The sequence below is a fragment of the Meriones unguiculatus genome, chromosome 8 (genome assembly GCF_030254825.1).
Source record: "Meriones unguiculatus strain TT.TT164.6M chromosome 8, Bangor_MerUng_6.1, whole genome shotgun sequence".
Taxonomy (NCBI): domain Eukaryota; kingdom Metazoa; phylum Chordata; class Mammalia; order Rodentia; family Muridae; genus Meriones; species Meriones unguiculatus.
Window position 1 is genome coordinate 5727656 of NC_083356.1, and position 22831 is coordinate 5750486.

Below are 22831 nucleotides of genomic sequence, written 5' to 3' on the forward strand. Positions count from 1 at the left end.
TAGGCTTTACCTTGATGTCAGGTTAACAGGGTGTCTGGCTGGAGCACAGATACTGGGAGAGGACAAAAGTCCCCGTTAGAGGGTTTGGAACAAGGCACCGTCAGCACTTAGGTTACAAGATCCACAGAAATGTGAGAAAGCTTAGAGAATCGCCCTCTGACCACGAGCTCCTGGGTTCAATGCACATGAGCTCATGCTTTAAAGCGGGTGCGGTCCCCACTCCACCACAGCGACACATGTGGAAACACACACAGGAGGACACAGCACACGGGGTCCTGCTCCAGCCCACAGCACTGCGTGCCTCCCCCTCTCACGGGCACGACTTGAACGGAAAGCTTGATTCCAGAGAAGGAGATGAGGGAAAAGAAACAAGGATGAGCTCTGTTCCCTTTGTTCAGTGAAATAAACATTAGGCATTTTGTAATTCAGAGGCGAGGATAAAATTAGATGTTTGAATAAAGTTGGAAAACTCTTTCCCTAAAGAATTCAAGATTTAGCTATGAAGATCCCCCCTCCTGCCCTCACCCCCGTCACTCCCATTTCTGCACAGAGACCCTCTCATTTTATTTTGGCTATTCTCATACTTCCTTCTCTTTATACGTCATGTGACCGGAACTTGATTTGTTTGGAATTTAAACCTATTGGAACAGTTGGCATAATTTAAAAGTGTGCAACTCGGTTAACTTGAATTTCTCAGACTCTAGGTTCAAAACAGTCTTCTTTTTGCTTTTTACAATGTTACACTAAACTTCACACCTGTATTCGTTGGCAGGCAGCTTTTATTTTAGAAAGTGACATTAACACAATACTATTAACCAGTGGGTAGATGTCATTCATATTTCATCCTTCATGTCTTCTCTCTGGTTCACTCCAGGGTCTCATATTGCATATAATTTCACATCTTAGACCCCTCCATTAAAACAATTCCCTGGTCTTTATTTTTTTTACAACTTTGCTTTTTGAGAAATCCTTTCATGTGGATTTGTTTGTTTGTTATTATCTTGTGATTAATGCTGAGCATCCGCTGAGCTAACCTGCTTCGTATTTCTTCGAGAAATGTCTTAGGTGCTTCAGATGTCAGTGGGAAGTGCTGGGCCGGTAACAAACTGCAGGCGTGTGGACTGACAACCTGTGCTGTCCCCTGCTTCCGTACGGCGGTGACGACACGTACAGAGTGTGACTCAGTCTATTCATTAGAGTGTCTGCCTTCAACACGCACGCCCACCCCCTTTTCTGATGGCTGCGAGCCCTTTTGTATAAAGCGTGTGTCTTATTCCTCCTCAATCCTCTACGATGAATATGATTTTTGTTATCAGAGAGAAAGCAGCACCGTGAAGCAGCGAGCTCTCTGTCGCAGTGGAACTCTGCGCCCACTGCGAGTTACTAATGACCCCATCCTCGTCCTCTGGAGGGGGTTTCCGCGTCAACGGCTCCAGAGTCAGCTTTCAAAGCATCTACTTGAAAAACAATTCAAAGCATCCTTGTACCATGCAAATAGGCCATGTGTTCCTGTGTAAGCCAATCTAAAAGGATAGTTATGCCAAGTCACTTAACGGGAAAGGCAGATGACGGAAATGATAAGAGCAGAAAGTGCTGGTTCTTGATAGATTTTGACTAAGAGAAAGAGGAAAAAAAAAGAGGGGAAGAGAAAGCTGTTCCAATGGGGTGTGGGGTGTGAGGATGGCAGGGCTCACCCAGCATTTAAATGCTAGGAGGGCGCTGAGGGCAGGAGGGAAGCACTTAAGACGCGCAATGCATTGGCTGCAGGTTAGAGATGGAAGACAGACGCAAAAGGCGAAAGCTTGAAAGCAACTGAATGACGCCTCAACGGAGAGATAATAGGTAGAAAGTTGCTTCTGCCAGAGTGTGGTAGACTTATTTCTGCAAATTGCAAAGACTGAGAATAGCCAAAGGGTTTTTTTAGATTAATGGAATATCCCACTGAGTTGACTGGGGACAAGCCTGGGCATTCAGCCCCACAGAAGGACACAGTGGAGGAGGACAGGGACCCGGGCGGGGTTGGGGAGGGTACAGAGAAGGTGGTCCTTTGTAAGGGCCCACAGGATGCAGACAGACTCAAGAGTGGCACGTGCTGACAGCAGCTGCAGTTCCTGCGCAGAGGTTTGTTTGAGACTAAGGGGCTCTATTTAGGAGAATCAAAATCTGGGCAGGGAATGGCCGTAGCCGCACCCAGGGCGGAAGCATTGGTGAAGCGCAAGGTGAGCTTCTGTCCCAGAACCCGGCTTTCGTTTGTGAAGACCCTCAAGACAAAACGGGGAGGAATGGAACCTCTGTGAACACCAAACACCGCTCTTCAAGCCTTTGTTTCCGTGTCCCGGGGGTCATCTACACCAGCGTGCCCAACAGGCCAACAGGCACCAACGGCCCTGAAGACTGGAGGTTTCCCAGAACGGTGGTGAATTCCCACAGATGCGCAGCTGTTGGCATCCTGGTTTCCGCTTAGTCTCTTTTGAAGACCTACACATTGGTTTTAGTATCTATTTCAAAGTTTTCTAAGAAACCACAGGCCTTTAGGAACCCCATCCCACCACCTTCTCCGGCGTTGATCCATGCTTGTACTGCCCAATGGTGAATGTTCCTTTCTAGTGAATATGTTGACAAGAACAGTTCCGGCCAGTGGGACAGGAGAGAAACTCCTAGGGGAGGCTTCTGGGAAAGGTACCCTTGCTTTAAGACAAAGCAAAGAAAAAGAAAAACCTCTTTTTTAATGTCTTTGTTCTCTGTATAGGAGAAAGTGAAGATACAATCCCCGAATGTGCTGCCGCCATTTTTAACCATAGAAAAGCTGCCGCCATTTTTAACCATAGAAAAGCTGCAGCCATTTTTAACCATAGAAAAGCTGCAGCCATTTTTAACCATAGAAAAGCTGCCGCCATTTTTAACCATAGAAAAGCTGCAGCCATTTTTAACCATAGAAAAGCTGCCGCCATTTTTAACCATAGAAAAGCTGCAGCCATTTTTAACCATAGAAAAGCTGCCGCCATTTTTAACCATAGAAAAGCTGCAGCCATTTTTAACCATAGAAAAGCTGCAGCCATTTTTAACCATAGAAAAGCTGCAGCCATTTTTAACCATAGAAAAGCTGCAGCCATTTTTAACCATAGAAAAGCTGCAGCCATTTTTAACCATAGAAAAGCTGCAGCCATTTTTAACCATAGAAAAGCTGCCGTCCTCGGCGCCCTGATCAGAAAGGATGATCTGCCCCCAGATTTCACAGCTGAGATGCTGTCCTCTAGGATGATAACATCAGGTGGCTATCTGGGGTTAAGTCAGGAGGTCACGCTCCTCCTGAATGGGATCAGCATCTCTGTCATTTCAGGCTTCAGCGTACACAGCAGGAAGCAGCCTGCTTGCCTGGGAAGCAGCCAGGAAGGGGCTGAATTGGCCCGTGCCTGTGCCCTGGAACCCCCAGCTTCTGGACCTGTGAGAAATCAATTTCTATCATTCATATGTAAGCCACAGTGTTTGTGGCGTTCTGTCACAGTGGCCATAATAGACTAAGACATTCAGTAGGGAAGGACAGAGAAACATATTTTAGTTCTTAATGTCAGGATGCCCATCTGAATAAGCCTGTGGCCACTCTACCTTGGAACATCTTGTTACGTTGTGATAAATGAATCTAGGTTTGGTTCCAGCTATTGTGTGCCTGTCTGTTGCTTGAATCCTACCGCCTTCATTTCCTTGAACTTAAAATGACAGTTTCAACAGCAGCAGCAATGAAACACTTCGGTGAGGATTAATGGGGACAGTAAAGGCTCTCTGCTGTTTTAGTCTGTGGTGAGCTCTCAGAGTGGACGGACTGTGATACTCTCTGTAATACATGTGAACGCTAACACGTCAAAACTAAAAACACGGACTGTAATGGGGATCTAGCTATGACATCCGCCATCCCTCTGGTGGCCAGTGTTGATTTGGCTGACCTGGCTGGCTAGACAGGGCATCCTCTCCTCCTTGTTTGTCGTGTGTCCCTCCAGAGGACAACATTCTCCAAACATTCTCCATTCACCAGTCTTGGGTGAAAGGCTTAAGAATAGATATGCTCTCTGGTTCTAACCTCCAAACAAAATCTCAAGATTCAGGGTAGAGAGAGGACCCCTCCCCATCCCCCCAGGAACACAGGCAGGTTAGAAGGCTCCACCAACAGCTCAGTGAGTGAAAAGGTACCAGGTCTCAAAGGGGTGACACACGAACCAATGAGCCAAATCTAGAATTAGTTTTTGGGCTCAGATGCCTCCAGAGCTCTTGAGGATGCCCACTGACTATGCTTGTGCTGTAAAGGGCTAGTTACCAGACCTGGGTGCGTGTGTAAACCTTGCACATTCCAAAGAAAGTTCTGGCACTTGCAGGAGACAATCTCCTAATGAACTGACACTTCATGCAGCAGATTAGAGTAGCTCACAACTGATTCGCGGACACCCTGAGTCAGGCTATATAGCACTTTGCTCTAAAGAGGCCCAGAGCGTGAGCAGTTAGGCCAGCCAGCCAGCTGTAGCGGCTCTTCCCGACTGACCTTCAGTAACGGCTCTAGACATCAGAGCACCCTAGCTGATGACTGTACTTTTCCTGTGTTCAAATATCTGCTGCTGGGGGAGTAGCACTTGCTTACATAACTAACACTCCCTGTGGACAGCTAGAACCTCGTGCCTGGATTCTCCTAGACTCTGCCCTGTGCACTTTCGCCTCGGCCGATTTGACTCTGACTCCCATCACTGTAATAAGCCATAAGTGTGTGTTTCAGATTTTCTGCATTCAGCGAGTCCAGGGATCACTGAATGTGGCAGTGGTCTTGGGAGCCCCAACATGGCTCCTACACAGAAGCCTGTTGCATTATATGAGTTTCATGGATGTTTGGATATTAACTCCTTTATCATATATGTACTTTGTCAGTATTTTCTCATGCCCTAGGCTGCCTTCCCATTTTGTTGTTTCTTTAGATATAAAGAAGATATTAGTTTGATACGGTTTCAACTGTTTATTTTTGTTTTGTTGTACATATATACACTTTCTTTTTCTCCCTTTCTGTGCAGGCCCAACTTGCTCTGTAGACCACCCTGGACTCGAACTCAGAGGTTCATCTGCCTCTGCCTCCCAACTGCTGGTATTAAAGGGGTGTACTACCACTGCCTGGCCTTAGGTACTATACTTTTAAAAATCACTGCAAGGGGCTGGAAAGATATCTCAATGATCTAGAGCACTGGCTGCTCTTCCAGAGGACCCAGGTTCAATTCCCAGCACCCACAGAGTGGCTTGCAAACGCATGCGCCTCTAGTTACAGGAGATCTGATGCCCTCTTCAACTGAGGAATTTTTGAGTGGGAATTTCACTCTCTGCGCACATTCTGATCTTGTTGCCTGCTGGTTACACTTTGTCTCTGATCTTTGAAGGATGTACATGGGTTGACTAAGACTCTGAGAGGGTGAGGAAGGCCTGCCTGCTTGTGTTTTCCTTTATGTGTTGAGTGTTCTCTTCTAAGCTCTCCCAGTAGGGAGACTACACCAAGAACAGCAGCAAGCTGGGTGTGGTAGCACATGTCTTTACTCCTAGAACTGAGGGGGAAGAGGTGGGCAGATCTCTGTGAGTTCAAGGACAGCCTGGTCTACACAGTAAGTTCCAGGACAGCCAGGGCTAAATAATGAGACCCGGTATCAAATTAGATATCTAGATATCTAGATAGATAGATAGATAGATAGATAGATAGAAAGACAGACAGACAGATATAAGCCAGTTTTGCTTGGTAATGACAGGGATGGTAATGACAGGCACAGCTCATCTCAGCTTTCTAGCACCCTGGTCACACATCTACCTGTGTCTCCCCACCTATGGCATTTCCAGATCTCAGGCTGCATCTCTGCAGCTAGATCAGTCTTTCTCTAGCTCACTCTTCCTGAAGAGCTCATGTCCAGATGCGGAATGTACCACTCTGACGACACTGCAGACCCTGGTCCTGGTCCAGCTGGGTGCCAGCATCAGGTATCTTGGCTTTTTCTCTGCGGAGACCTCAATTAATTTATTTCCTTCCTCTTCAGCTCCTTCTCACATAGGAATAGAGTTTATTGTTTTCATCCTGATTCTTTCGTTGTTGGCACAGGAACAGCTACCATCTTATCTACAAATCTTTTGCTTTCTTTCTTTTTTTTTTTTTTTTTTTTTTCATTCAAGATAGTCTCACTAATAAGCCCAGGCAGATCTTGTAGTCCATGTGAGCCATGATCTCGTGACCCTCCTGCCTCAGCCTCCTGTGTATCAGGGATTACAGACTTACACCACTAGTCTCGGCTTGCAGTTTCCTTATTAATTTTCTATCTATAGGACCTACAATTGTTCCATGGGGTTATTAAGGATCCAACAATTACTATAAATGGTTTCTATGTTTTCCTTCAATTCTGCTAATGTTGGTTTCAGCTATCTAGATTCTACAAAATGAATATATGTTTATAATTGTTATTATACTTTTTTTTTAAACATGGGGTCTCACTATTTAATTCTGGCCAGCGTAGATCTCAGTGTTGTCAAGAATGGCCCCAAACTTCACAGAGATCTGCCTGCTTCTGCCTTCTGAGAGCTGGGATTAAAGGTGTGTGTCACCATGCTTGCCTACAAATTTTTGGAAGTTGTAAGGCGGTAAGAGTGGAAACTTCCTATTTCATTGTCTTGTTTTCTGTATCTTAAATAGACACTCGTTGGAGAGGAAATTAAGCAACATTCTCAACCCGTGGGTCCTAACCCCTTTCACCTAAAACCATTTGCATATCAGATATTTACATTATGATTCATAACAGCAGCAAAATTACAGTTATGAAGCAGCAACAAAGATAAGGAGGAACTGTAGTAAAGGGTCGCAGCCTTAGGAAGACTGAAGGTCACAGACCTAGGCTCTATATCTGCTAAAGAGTAAAGCTGGGACTCAGTGTGCTGCCATCACAGCCCGGGTGATCACTGGGCTACCGAGGCAATCCGTCTTCTCTATGCACCACTGTGAATGTGCACAGTCTCTGAGAGACGTGCGTTCTGTCATCTGAGAGTACGAGGGCCATCTTAGTAAACGACCTCAGCTTGAGGCCACTTCAGGAAACGTACGCTTTACCTAACATCCTGTTTTGGTTTTTGCCTACTAAAAAAGAGGGAGGTTCACTCCCTTGATGGGCTGCCCTGTTTCCGAACTTTATAGATTTCCTTTTTCTGTTTCAACACATCCAGCATGGCTGGAGAAGAATCTGTTCTGTCCCTCACTTCCTTCTGAGATAGGGAAAGCTTGGCTGTAGAGCAAAGCTAAGTATTTCAACTGTGGTCGTTTTCTCTCTGTGGGCCAACACGGAGATGGTATGCCATCCCGCGTCACCAACGGAATCCAGACAGCGGGCTTATGTACAGATACTAACGCACAAAGCAAGGGTGAACGTGACAACATATTTTTCTGTCCCTGACACTTTGATATACATTTCTTGGCAGCCTCAGGGGCTAGGGGCATAAGAGACTTAAAAAAAAAAATAGGTCAAGAATTCTCAGGCTTCCAAAACCACACGGATTTTAAGTTCCTGCACTTCTTTAAAATGTGTTTTGGATTTGTTTCAGTATCTACGTTTTGCTGAATCATATTGAACAATGCTGAAAGACACTAGCTTCTACGGAGATGAGTGGCAGAGGGGAGTAATGCTGCTTTCGGAAAGCGTCCGTCCATCGTTAAAACCCTGGACCAGTCAATGGCGAGATCCCTAGCTAGTGTGCAGCAGCCAACACAAGGAGGTCTTAAACCTGGGCAGACCGTTCTGCAGAAAACAGTCACAAACTGAACATTTCCTTTTCTTTCTTTTTCGCTAGATACTGTTTTCGGTCACTCTCTCACTAAATCTGCTCAAAGCACTGTGCACAAGGAAGCAGCATACGAGTTTAGATGCTCTTCTTAAAATTCTGTGCCTGACGCCGCCTAGAGCAATCTTCAAATCTCGGAACACCAAGTGCTCTGAGAGAGTAGTAATTGATCTAACACTGGGGGGCAGGAGTTGTTAGGAAGTCAAAAGTTCAGGGCAAGGCAGGGCCAAAGTCAGATTTCCTGTCTACACATGTCCAAATTCTACTTGTTCTCCAAGGATTAGAGTCTACGGGGAGATGAATGGTAATAGGCAACAGGAGCAGACATGACCTGAAGGACAAAGAGATGCCAGAGAGCAAGATCTCCTGGGGAAGCAGCCACCGGGATCCCGGAGCCCCGAGTATCTTTCTGTCTGACTGAAGTCCGTCTGTCTCTTGCTCTTTTACCAGGCGTATTGTAGAGCCTTGAACTTCTACGTTATGCCAAGCTCCAGAATGAGGCCATTTTCTTAAATCACTGAAATAACTTACAGGCAATTCCACCAAAAGGGACCATCTGCACTTAAATCATAATGTCCCCTTCAGTGTCAAGGTCAAATGTCTTTAAATCAAGTTTCAACCCTCTGAAGTGCTTCGGAGCTCTCCAGAGTCAATGTAAACACCTCTGGAGACACTGGGCTTGGAGATTCCACAGACTCTAAAGACTGTAAGCCTTAAAACTGTTCCTTCTGTTGGGGATCGACCGAAAAAGGAGGGATGGGAGCTCTTCCTATTTAGGAACACACTACAAACTCTCCTGTAAGGAAATGGATCTTCTAGATCTTCATTTTTTAAATGCAGCTCTCTTTCTCTGTTTCTGTCTGTGTGTGCGTGCGTGTGTGTGCGTACAAAAACACATGCATTTGGAGACCAGAGGAGCCCTCCATTATTCCCTACCTTATTTTTGAGACAGGATCTCTTGCTGATGCTGAAGCTCGCCATTTCAGCTATTCTGGTTGGCCAGTGAGCTCCAGGGACCCCTCTGTCTCTGCACCCTCCACAATGCTGGGGTTATAGATACCTGCAGCCATGCCTGGCTTTTGTGTGGATCCTGGGTGTTTGGATTCAGGTACCCTGTTCTCAGAGCAAGCCCTCTTACCCACTCAGCTGTCTCCTCAACTCAAAGATTTACTTTATAATACTTTCCCATTTTATTTCCCATAACACATATCATTTGTGTTAAGGATTGCTTTGGGTCTCTAGAGGATTCCAATTTTGTTCATTGTTTTATTTGAAGATGTACACTGAACTGGACCAAAAAACACAAATGGGCACATTGAATCAAAATGGGCTATTAATTATTGAGTCAAGAAATAAAGTGAGATCAAAGCTATTATTGTATGCAGCTCATGGAAAGTTTTACATTCAATTTTGTTATGATCACTAAAGTATCTGCACAAGGCAGAGACCAGAGAGACACTGAGACATCACTGACAGCGATCCACAGACATCTTGGTTCTCAGCTACTAAGCTAAGTGGAAGGTTCTACAGTTGCCTTACAGTGAGTTCTCTTAATGAGCAAAACAATTCATTTAAGGGGCAGAAAGGCATCATTTTCATTTTATTGATGAAAGTTGAGTTACAGAGAATCTGAAGGCGTCATTCAAGGCTACCGGTTTAAAAAAAACAAAAAGTCATAGACACATTTAGTATTCCAGCAGCTCTGAGAGGAATCCAGCAGCCCTAAGCACAACAGCCTTTCTGTAGCATGCATCTCTGGTGGTCAGAACTTCCTTGACTACACCTGTATCCTTTAAGTTAAAAGACGCCATTGCTGTTGGCTCACAGTGAAGTGAGATGCTCAAAGTGAACTAAAACTCTGTCAGTGGTATCCCTTCAAATTTGGAAGACTCAGAATTTTTGAAAGATGTTAAAGCGTTAAATGAAAGAGCCAGCCTTTTTTGAGTTCTGATGTGCTTGTCCACGCAAAGCGTAACGGCATGAATATTTGGTTTCTTTCCCAACTGTGCTCACTCACATTTCGCTCGGGTACAGCATGTTGCTTTCTTTCTCTTCATTTGCCTTCTCAAGTAGGGGATAGCTTGGCTCTTATTATTTCCCTCATCTCATTTTAAAAATAGAATCAGGCTGAAGTTCTTTGTACAAAAGGCCTAAAGAATTCCATCTGTTGAGATGAAGGGAAGAAAACAATTGATTTCCACCATCATAAACCTTTGACAGATGAAAACCTCCTTTTTTTTTTTTTTTAATTTACAAAGATCTTGCTCAGATCACTTAAAAGTGAGCAAATCAATAGAAAAAAGGACAAGAGGAATGATCAGCGGCTTGTTGTACAAAGTAAAGATAATGAGTAAATAGATGAAAGATGCTTTTAGTAGAAAAAAGTGGACAGGAAAAGATTAAGCCTGATAAGAAGAATGAGGAGGAGGAAGAAGGAAGATGAAGAGGAGGAGGAGGAGGAGGAGGAGGAGGAAAGGAACAGAGGGAGGGGATGGGCTCTCATATCCTACTGGTGGATATGGAGACCAACTTATCCCGGCCTATAAAAATCATAATTGTGTGTATCCCTCAAAGAACCAGGCTTATTATATTTACTTAATGCATTTACTATGTGGACACAGCAATGGAAGTTAACCAGATCTATGGACATGGAGCCCAAATTCATTAACAACTGGATTATTTGTAATGGCAAGCAACTGTAACCAACAATTCCAATCAGGGGGAACTGGCAGAACAGGGAAAGGCCGCAAGTGGAGGACACAGCAGCAGCGTCTGGGCCTTAGTAGTGAGGCCGTGGCTCATCCATCTGTAAGAGGAGATAACTCTCCGGTCTCAGAAGCCTGCAGCTTGCTTGACTCCAGTGATCATAAGGATTTGGGCTGAACGGTACTCAGTACCTCTTCTGTCTGCCGACCAGAAGCAAGGTTTACAGAGCAGTTGGGCGAGGCAGGGCCTCCTGACCGCATAGACTTTAACATACCCACAACAATGACTGACCCAACGCCACTATCTGATGGAACCTAGCGACTTCCCACAGCCCTGCTGGGGGTGATGAATTGCCTTCCTGACAAAATAAAGGCTGCACTCAAGCTCTGAATTTTAAGTCTTAAGCCATTTAAGTCTTAAGCCATTCTATTCTTCCTCGGCCTTGGCATACTTATTTATTTCAGAGGAACACCTCCTATTAAAATGATATTCGGGCCTCATTTTCAGTTTGAATAAATAAGACCAAAGCTCCAGACTATTAAGTACAAACATGAGTAAGAATTCATGTAATGTCTTTATGGGGTTAGTTCCCCAAAACTACACTTATGTGCCCTACTCTAATAAATCCACGCCCTATCTTAAGCTGTTCAGAAACTCACATGCAATTGAGAGAGTTCACAAAAAGGGTAGAAGGAATTTATTACCTATGAGTATGAGTCCTGATAGCCATGTATATTTCACTTTGTTTCGATTTTGGTTTGGGGAATGTAAGACATAGCTACATCATTCACATCATTTCTCTCCTCCCTTTCTCCTTCAGCTCTTCCCATGACACCCACTCCGACTCAAATTATGATCTCTTTTGTTCAGTGTGTGTCTGTGCGCGTCTGCACGAGTGACCCCTACTGAGTCCGTTCAGTGTTGCCTATGTGTATATGCGTTTTGGGCTGACTACTTGGGATGACTCGTCAGGGAACGGCTTTCCAGGTGTACTTTTTAAAGGCACCGGGAAAGGGGCAGTGTTTCTCTGCTGCTGGCTGACTGCATGCGGACGGCTCTCCAGGAAGAGCTCGCTGCTTCTCAGGTCAACCACCTTCACTCAGCCCATTCCCTACAATTCCCCCAACATAGGGCCTCACGGTAGTTCTGGCCTTGAACTCCTGATCGATCTTGCTCTTCATCCCAGTACTGGGTTACAGGCAGGTGCCTCACACCAGGTCCTTGTGTTTTAAATATGACCTCAAACATGGCAGCTGTGGAAATGGCCCTCGGAGAAATCCTCCCACTCCTGCACTGTGCCCTCCAGCCTTTCTTTACTTCCCCTTCTGTGCCCACTGGCACTAACAGTGAGGACAACCTCAGCCATGGCTCAGCAAGGGCAACAGAGCACACATTTGGGTGTCGTGACAGATGACAAACTGTAAGTTTTCATGCCTTTGATGTGAGGCATTTTCTCAAAGGTTCACTGATGATAATTTTTGGCTCTCATCACAGATACACTGAGATGCTCAGGAGCAGCAAATGTGAGGATGCTGATCAGTGGCTCTGAGGGAAGGATGCGCCTCTCAGCCCCAGGACGGGCATGCCTAGTGGAGGTCCAGAGTCTTGTTTGCCATGCCAGCAAGTGCCAGGGCCTGGCGGGGTAATCAGATGAATCTGCTTTGAAGTGAGTGGCAGATACCAGGATGCTCCGATTCGTAGTGTAAGGTTGTGGTTTGGGGTATCCTGAGCTTTTGGAAAAGGAGCTCACACCTGTTATGAGCTCAAACCAGCATAATACTCCAGGTTTCCTTTTCAAACCTGTTCTTGGCAGATGACTGAGCAAATAGAATTATCACTAAGTACAGTTATGCACTGATCTAATGAGCAGTTTCTGTGATATACCTCAACTTATATAGCTATCTATAAAGAGACAGTTAATGTGACAGTATACTTTTTTAAAAAAATATTTATTTCTATTTTATGTGTATGTGAGTTTCACCTGCATATAGGTCTGTGCACCGCATGTATGTAGGGTCCAAGGAGACTGAAAAGAGAACATCAGGGACCCTAGGATTGGAGTTAGGCAGTTGTGAGCTGCTATGTGGGTGCTGGGACATGACCCTGAGCCCTCTGCAAGAGCAGCAAGCGCCCTTGACATGTAAGCTGTTTCTCCAGCCTCCAAAATAATTTGTTTATAATAATGCTTTTATGGGGTTAGAGCATCCTGATGTGGCAGTCCTTATTTTATCTTAACTTTTATGTTATCTTAACTGTCCTGATGTTATCTTAACTTTTATGAATTTACAGCAGGAACACAATTAACAAATTGTTGATCATGCCAAGCAGGCATATATCAACAATCAGCCATCAAAACAATTGCAATAAGGGTGACAATGTGGAAGAGTCCACTAATTTTCCTATTTACCTTTTCCCTGAAGCTTTTTTTTTAAATAGAAAATAAGCAAAATATATTTAAGTGACAGGTGTTGTTTTGTTAACGTAGTATTTGAGAATAAACAGAACCATTCCTTTAAGAAACAAGCAACACTCTTGTTTTTAGTGCTGAACTGTGGAACCCAGGGCTTTGACATATAACTGGCAAATGCTGTAGTTCTGAGCTATGACCCAGCCCAAGATCCACTCTGTTTTTTAAAAAGTTTTCCAAGCAAAGATCTTCTGTTCCTTTAGCTCAGTGACTCGCAGACTCTTTGCCAGTAGTATAATGCTATCTCCAAGTGAAATTTCATTTGAAAATCTAATATATAAAAGTGAATAATATGAAATTGCTTTGGCTGGAAAAGGGCACACAGAGTGCAGAGCCTGCCCACAAGCTTCTCCTATGCCAGGCATGGTGCAGCACACAAAAAACTGTCTCTCTACGTGATATTTAGCAAGTCCAACAAATGTAGTTGGACCACTAGTAGCCAGCCACTAGTGCTGGCTAGTTTGAGCTCAATTTGACACAAGCTAAAGCCATCTGAGAAGAGGAAGCCTCACCTGAGAAAATGCCTTCATAAGATCAGGCTATAGGCAAACCTGTAGAGCCTTTTCTTAATTAATGATTGATGGCCCATTGTGAGTGGGGCCATCCCTGGGCTGGTGGTCCTGGGTTCTATAAGAAAGCAGAATGAGCAAGCCATGGGGAGCAAGCCAGTCAGCAGCCCCCTCCATGGCCTCTGCATCAGCTCCTGCCTCCAGGTTCCTGCCCTGCTTGAGTTCCTGTCCTGACTTCCCTCAGTGATGGACAGTGATATGGAACAACAATCCAAATAAACCCTTTCCTCCCCAACTTGCTTTTGATCACGATGTCTCATCAAAGCGATAGAAACCCTAACCAAAATGCTGCTGTCTTGTTGACGGTGACTGTAGAGATGGGCCGTGATCCATGCTGTGGGCACTGCCCCACACTCAGACTGTTCGGACTGGGCGGACATCTGATCTGCTGAAGTGTTCTATAAATGATCGGGTGGTGTTCCGGAAACACGGCATGAGAATGGCTGCCAGGGAGGCACACCCTGGAAGGCTGAGTTCCTCCGTGGGAAATGCAGGCTTGGACTGGGTCATCTCTCTCCGCACCTCGCACACTGCTCGGGTAAGCCCAGGGTTTTCAGTGCCCCGCATGGTGTATTAAGTCTTTGGCTGAGATGGGGCAGACATTGCCTTTGGGAGGAAAATGAGGCAGCACTGAGGCTGAGCAGGTAGAGCTCAGGTAAGATGACTTTGCTCCACCCTTTGTGTCTCAAACATTTTTAGACATTTGAAACAATCTGTTGATCTGTTGTACGGGCTCAGTCAAATGTAATTTAGCAGACGTCCCTCCAACTACGCAGTCGGTAAGCAGGAGTTACTGGCACCGTCACAGCATTTGGAACGATGCATGAAGTCCTCTTGACCGTTTCAGAGATGCATCTGACTTCTCCTTTCAGGATCCAAATCCAAGGGACAACGTTTCCAGGCCCTGCTTTGTGCTGTTCTCATTGATGGAGAGTGCACTTAGGTCGAGATACTACATCTTTCTGGCTGCATTTACAGCATCTCTCTCCTCCCATGTGCTAATGAGGCACAAAATGGTATCACGGGGCGGCAATATGTGTACTTTCCTTTAATAACTGAACCAGAGAGCCGGAAAAGCAGCAAGGATGTGGAGACCTTGACCAGTACTATCAGCTATGTTGAACCACGTAACTCACCAAACGCCAGCAAAATATGCATTATTTTCAGGCATTTAACCAGGTACACAGCATTCTAAGCCACAACACTCACCAAAGTTTTGAAAGGTTTTAAATCGTGAAATATGTCCTTAATCACTGAATTTAACTACAAATCAGGAACAGGAAGATAACTACAAAGTCTCTAAATACTTAAATACTAAACTGTTTAAATCTATAGCTGGTAACTGAAGAAATAACAAAGAAATTAAATTATAAAGTATCTTAAATTAAACACAAGCAAAACATAATAATTCATGGGTCACAGTTCATGCAGTTCTTAAAATACTCCTCTATTCACTAGAGAATTTAAATTAGAAGTTAAATCTGTACAGAAAAGTCTAAGATCAAATGACTTCTCTTGTAATTCTAACCAAATATGACTTCCAAAAAATTCTTCAAGAAAATTACCAAGGGGGTAATACCTCCCAAGTCCAGTTAGCATTATTCCAATGATGAAACCAAAAGCACTGCAAAAAAAGAAACTCTACATACCAAGATAGCATGCGGCGTATGGAATCTAACACATATGAATGGGATAATCCTTCCTAACAAACTGGGGTTAGCCCATGAACTCAAGGTTATCTTAGAAAACTAATCAACATAACTCATTGTATTACCAGACTAAATAATACCAGACTAAAGCTAGAATCTTGTCATCATCCCAAAAGATAAAGAGAGTGAAGATCAAATGTCTTCCTTATTAAAAAAAAAAAAGTCACAGTAAATTAGGCATAGGAAGGAAAACACTCAACCTGAAAAAGGTGTTGTAAAGAAAACCTTACAGTTCCCGTCACTGCTGATGGTGAAAGCACACTCCATTGTCCCTAAGACTGAAAACAAGGCAAGACTGTCAACTCTCACCAATCCCACTAGACATTATACCAGAGCTTCAACTATGCAATAATGAAAAAAAATTAAAGGAGTACCTTTCTCCCAAAAAATGAGTCTACTTGAAGATGAGATGATTGTCTATACAGAAAGTTCCAGTGAATTTACTTTTAAAACCTACTAGAACTAATAAGTGTCTATAGAAATGTAGAGGGCAACACCAGTGTGCAAAGGCCAAGCACATTTGTGCACCTAGCTAGCAATACACTATCAGAAAACAATAGAAAAATAGCATTTATAACACCACTAAAAAAAATGAAAATAGATGGGTAAAATGGTAAAAGGCACTTCAACCCCCACCCCCCAAAATGGAAACCATAAACTAAAATTAAAAAAAAAAGTGAAGAAAAAAAAAAGGAAAAAAAAAGCAAAGACTTAAATAAGTAAAAAGATACATGACACACATGGATCAGAACAGCACAGTATCAATCAAAACCTCAGGAGCTCCTTCTTCCTCAACACTTCTGTTCAACATTAGACAACAATCCCATAGTTCCTATGGAGATTCAGAGAACTAGACTAGCTCACCACAGCAGCAGAACAAAAGGGCGGGCTAATACTCCTTGACATGTCAAGAAACAGCCAAAGGAATCGCATCCCTGGCTCTGTAGCACACCACCTACACGGCCTGCCCTTGCTCTCTGCTCCAGGCTCTAGTGGATCACACTGATCTTGACCTTCACCTCTCCCTTTCTCCTCTCATTTACCCCTCCCCCAAATCTGTAGGAGACCACCTGCTACAGCCTCCCATCCTCTCTGACCCCATCTCCAGGAGATCACACAGCTCCTCTCCTCCAAACTTCCTCCCCATTCGTACTGTTACTCCAACCTCCAGTTCCAGCAGGCTTTTCTGGAGCTCATCAGCCAAGCCTGCCAGAGAAGCAAGTAGGCTAGGGAAGCAGGTAAAGGAGCTTGAGATCTCTCTCCCCACTCTCCTCCAAATCCAATTGCCCAGTCTCATCCTCAACTCTGCAGCAGACCACCTGTTGTGGCCTCTCCTCGCTCTCTGACCCTGTTCCCAGGGGACTCAGCAGACCCTCGTGGAATACACTGCTTTCCTCCCTCACGTGGATCCCTTCAGACCACCCTGCTCCTAGCCCATCCCCATTCCTGTCAACTCCCAACAGCAAGAAACACATTTTACCCAGAACCTCAGATAGCCACACCTATCAGAACCCCAGAAGGATTCCCTACCAGACAACATGCAGCCACCACACCCTCGAACGACCCAGAGAGGGGTACAGAAACCAAGGAACAAAACACCCGCCCAACCAAGCCAAAACCAGATATCAGCACCTGAAATCGCAATCATCCCAAACCCAGATGCCTAGATGCTAGCATAAAAACACAATCAAACAGCCAGGACAGTATGTCTCCACTAGAGCCCAGCAGAACTACCACAGCAGGCCCTGAGTATTGCAACATACTGAAACACAAGAAAAAGACCTTAAGAAGCCTTTAGGGAAATGAGAGAAGGCCTTAAGGAAGAAATGAACAAATTTCTTAAAGAAAGCTATGAGAGCACAAACAGTGAAAGGAAACAAATGAAATAGTTCAAGACCTGAATCAACACAGAAAACCCAAACTGTAGGAAATCTGGAAATAAAAAAACTTTGGAACTTGAACAGGAACCTCACAGGCAAGTCTCACCAACAAAATACAAGAGACAGAAGAGGGAATCCCAGGGAGAAACAGGAGAAGAAATGAATACATCTGTCAAAGAAAATGTTAAATCTAAAATACTCCTGGCACAATACATCCAGGAAATCTGAGATTACTATGAAAAGACCAAATCTAAGAATAATAGGAATACAAAAAAGAGAAGAAATCTAAGTCAAAGGCACAGAAAAATATCTTCCTACAAAATCATAGCAAAAAATTTCCCTAACCTAAAGATGACTTTCAAAGAACAAGAAGCATATAAAATACCAATTAGACTGGGCCAAAAAAGAAATCCCCTAGGCACATAATAATTAAGACACTAAACATACAGAACAAAGAAAGAATATTAAAAACCGCAAGGGAGAAAGACCATATAACACATAAAGGCAGGCCTATTAGAACAATACCTGACTTCTCAATAGAGACACTAAAAGAAAGAAGGGCTTAGATAGATGAGCTACAGACTCCAAGAGACCACAGACACCAGCTGGAATTACTATACCCAGCAAAACTTTCAATCACAGTAGAAAAAGAAAATAAGACATTCCATGATAAAACCAAATTTAAGCAATATCTATCTACATAATCCATCCCTATAGAAGGCACTAGAAGGAAAACTCCAACCTAAAAAAGTTAACCACTCCCAGAAAAACATGGGGAATAAGTAATCCTAGAAAAGCAAATCAAAAAAGGGAAAGCAACACACACATAACCACCACCACAACAATAAAATAAGAGGGATCAATAAACACTGCTCATTAATATCTCTCAACATCGATGGTCTCAATCCCTCAACAAAAAGCGAAGACTAACAAAACGGGTGCAAAAACAGGATTTAGCCTTCTGCTATATCCACGAAACATAGCTCAATATCAAGACATCATCTCAGGGTAAAAGGATAGAAAAAGATATTCCAAGCAAACGGACCTATGAAGCAAGCTGGTATAGTTTTTTTAATATCTGACAAAACAGACTGCTAACAAAAACTATTCAGAAAAGATAAAGAAGGACACTATAGGAAAAAGGAAAACCCACCAAGAGAACACTTCAATTCTTCACAAGGGCATCCAAGTCCATAAAAAAAACACGACTACTGCTTAAATCACAGGCTGACCCTCACATACTGATGGAGGGAGACCTCCATACTTGATTCTTGCCAACAGACAGGCCATCCACACAAAAATTAGGCAGAAATGCTGTAAGCTAGCTGACCTTAAAAACCAAATGGCCTACCAGATATTTACAGCTCATTTCACCCAAACACACACACACACACACACACACAACCTTCCTCTCAGCACCTCATAGAACTTTCTGCAAAATTGATCTCAGACACAAAGCAAATCTCAACAGATTAAAAATAAAAATAAAAAACTGAAATAACACCCTGAATTCTATCAGCCAAGGAATAAAGCTGGATATCAGCAAGAACAGAAACAAAAGAAAGCTTACAAACTCATGGAAATTGATCAACTCACTACTGAGTGAAACATCAACCAAAAAATAAGAAATGAAAAACTTTCTAGAATTGAATGAAAATGAATACAAAACATACCCAAATTTATGAGACACAATAAGGCAGTTCTAAGAGGCAAGTTCATAGCACTAAATTCCTACATTTAAAAAAAAAATCAGAGCGAGTACTAGTAACTTAGCAGTACACATAAACTATCTAGAACAAAAAGAAGAAATCACATACAAAAGGAGTAGATAGCAAGAAACAATCAAACTCAGGGCTCAAACCAATAAAATAGAAACAAATAACAACAACAAATAAAAAGGATCAATGAAACAAAGAGTTCGTTCTTTGAGAAAATCAGTAGAAATGACAAACTCTTATTCAAATTAGCTAAAAGATGGAGAGAGAATATCAACAAATTAACAAAAATAAAGATGAAAGGAGGGTATAAAAACAGACATTGGGGAAATCCAGAGAATTGTAAGAACATACTTTAAAAACCTGTACTCTGAAAAAAAACAAAAACAAAACAAAACAAAAAAAAACCCTGTACTCTGAATTGGAAATGGATAATTTCCAATTTCTAAAAGAAATGGATAATTTCTTTCAATACATACTGCTTACCAAAATTCAAACAAAATCTGATAAGCAATTTAAACAGGCCTGTAATCCCTAGTGAAATAGAAGCAGTCATTAAAAGTCTACCAAACAAACAAAAAGACCAGCACCAGATGGTTTTAGCACAGAATTGTACCAGACTTTCAAAGAAAGGTTAACGTCAATACTCCTCAAATTATTCAACAAAACAGAAAAAGAAGGAACGCTGCCCAATTTGTTTTATGAAGCCTCAGTTACCCTGATGCCTAAACCATATAAAGCACCAGAAAAGAGAATTACAGACCAATTTCCCTTAAGAACATACATGCAGAAATTCTCAACAAAATACTTGCAAACTTAATCTAAGAACACATCAAAAGAAACACCCACCAAAACAAAACAAAACAAAACAAAACAAAACAAAACAAAACAAAAAGCTGGTTGTGGCACATGCCTTTAATCCCAGCACTCAGGGAAGCAGAGGCAGGCAGATCACTGTGAGTTTGAGGCCAGCCTGGTCTACGAAGACAGTCCAGAACAGCCAAGGCTACACAAAGAAACTCTGCCTTGAAAAACTAAAACCAAAACCAACCAACCAAACACAAAACAACAACAACAACAACAACAACAACAAAATAAATGATACATATAATCTATGGTATAGATACACTGAATGACAAAAAACTACATCATCATTTCATAAAATCCATCACCCCTCGATGATAAAAGTCTTGGAGCTATTAGTGATAGGGACATACCGAAACAAGTTTACAGCAAGCTCACAGTCAGCATCAACTTGCTCAAAGTAATTTCACTAAAACCAGGAACAAGACGAAGCTGTCAACTTTCTCCATACCTATTAATGTAGTACTTGAAGCGTTGGCTAGAGGAATAAGAGAACTGAGGGACAGCAAAGAGATACATATTGAAAAAGAAAAAAAAAAAAACAAAACAATACCTCCAAGTATCTTTATTTGAAAATGATAAGATAGCATATATCAGAGGCCACCAAGAAAACAACGCCCTCCAAATCAACAGGATCCAAGCTCGTATGAACTCAGCGCGCACAGGGCCTGGAAAGGTGGGCACCACACGGGGCCCAGAAGTGAAAGGAGGAGTGAGGACAGCCCCTTCCCTGCCCTAGAAGCTCTCTAGTTCATAACCACTCTCAAAGGAAAATTTAGTCTTCTTCAACGGAGTCTCCCTGGGAAAACAAACTACTCTCTTTTAAAAAAAAATTGTTTTAGGTTTATTTACTTTACATCCCAAGGGTGCCCCCTCCTTCCCCTCCTCCCAGTTCCCCCTTCCCCACAAACTCCTCTTAAGGGAGGGCTGCATGCCTAGCTGTAGGTGGCCAACAGAAAATGGACTCATGGGCATCTTTGGAGGTTTCTTGTCTCAGAGTATTGAATCAAGGCTTTTCCTTTTTAAAAATATATATTTATAGATATTTATATTCTATCTTATTTTAAAAATTTATTACATATTTATTTTTATTTTATTATATATTGTATCATCCATTATATTACATATTATATTAATTAAATATTAACTTATTATATTTATTCATATTTACCATACTATATATTTTATTATATATTATAATCTATTATATATGTTAATATATTTTATACTATTAGTATTATATATTGAATTATATTCTATTATATATACTCTCTCTTTTCACCCTACAGGTCCTTTGTGCATATATTATAGCTTCCAGTTTAGTGTTTTTATGGGATTCCTAATGTATATCTGTTTATTGTTCCTTTTCTTGGGCTCTTTTCCTTTTGTTTGATTGTTTTGTCCTATTCTGATGTATTGGTTTTTGTTCTACATTATTATACTTTATTTTATTATTATCCCTTAGAATCCCATTTGTTTCCTAATGAGAGACAGAAAGGGGTGGATTGGGATGGGAGGGAAGGTGAAAGGAAACTTGAAGGAGGGGAAATCATAATCAGGACATACTATGTGAGAAAGGCAATCCACTAGCAAGGACAGTTCTTCTTGTAAATATTGCTGGCACAATCTCACCCATGTGCAAGGAAAAAGTGCACTAAAAAGAGGAACTAATTCAGAGTTCAGAGAGTGCAAAACAATATTGACACAGAGTGGGTCATGATTTAATAACGATATTTTTTGACAAAAGTCTTGATATGTAGCCGGGGCTAGCCTTGAGCTATGATCCTCTTCACTCTGTCTTCCAATGCTCTATAACTAAAACACAGAGCTGAAGTGTGTAAATCACTTATTCAAGGCCACAGCCCTCGGAAATTCCGACATTCCAGATCTGAAAGATTTTACCACAGGCAACAGAGACACTTCTCTATGCTCTGGGGGAATGTTTGCTCCTCAAAGAGGAATAGTATGATGGGAGCAGAGGCTGCAGAGAGATGCACTCCACTACATCAGCTCCCCCTGCTGTACCTTCTGGCTAAGAGGAAGCTGCTGCCAAATGTTAATCTTTACGTTACTTTTCATACATAAAAACTGAGGCATCAGCTTCATCAAGGTGACGTGAAATGCCAGACTTTAGAGGAAAGGGCGTGGAGTCACTGGTTCCTGCACAGCTCTGGAGAAACAGGGTGCTGTGTACAGTGACAACCGAAGCAATGTTTCCGCAGGGTGGACACTCAAGTCCATGGTAAAACTCCTAATGGTCCCTTGATGGGCCATCCTGAGAGCGTGTGGTGAGTGTCTAAAGCCACGGTACTGCTAAGCACTTGGGCGTGGTCACTCACTGAACGAGCTGTCCGTTTTTGTTATCCTGCTAATGCTTTCCTGTAGTCCCCCCAAGAACCAAACTGTGAGAACGCCTGATGGATGGGTGAAGAAAGGGAGCTGGCACCTTGACTGCTCATCTTTACAGCCAGGACAAAAGCCACAGTCTCCGGTGGGCTCACCGACTTCTCTGATATCAGCCAGTTTCCTGAGGGAAGTTGTCTCACTTCAGAACTTACAAAATTCTGCCTCTGACATTTCATTAAATGTTTATCGTAATGAAAAATATAAGAACAGTATTCGCTATCCCAGTAGCAAAGGACTGTGCAGCCTCCTATGTTAACCACACAACTTACATTTTAGAAACCGGAAAATAATTAATAAAAAACTATCTCTTCTTCTTTTTTTAAAACACAGATCAGGACTAGCCTTTCACTCTTCTGGTAATAAGGATGTCCCCTTTCGTCAAACTGCGACCCACAAAGCATTTGCACTTAGATTGACATCTGGAGACTAGAAGTGACTCGTGTTTTGGCAGGCTATGTACTTCGTGAAGGGACAAACGACGATTGGTGTGGACAGAGGCTGTCGGCCCCTCTTCGGCAGTCCAGCCTCACCACACCGAGGGCGTTTCTGTACGTGCTTGTATCGTAAGGTGCTCTACTTGATTCTGGCACCATGTAGAGGCAACAGAGTAACTTAGTCATAAAGGTCATTTTACAGAAAAACACAGGAAGATAACTGATGCTTTGAAATAAAATACTGTAGAAAT

The 22831-nt window shown here is 42.8% G+C and overlaps 1 protein-coding gene across 24 annotated transcripts in view; it reads right to left on the reverse strand.

Moving 5' to 3' along the window:
* The window catches only part of Pced1b (PC-esterase domain containing 1B), a 187552-nt gene that overhangs the window by 124432 nt on the left and 40289 nt on the right, over positions 1–22831 (reverse strand). For 2 of the 24 annotated variants that reach the window (XR_009593565.1, XR_009593569.1), the window contains exon 3: positions 4361–9994. The exons of the other annotated variants lie outside the window; for them this stretch is intronic. The gene's annotated coding sequence lies outside the window, so the exon portion shown is untranslated. Of the gene's footprint in view, positions 1–4360; positions 9995–22831 lie in introns of those variants that run through there. 24 annotated transcript variants of the gene reach the window in all.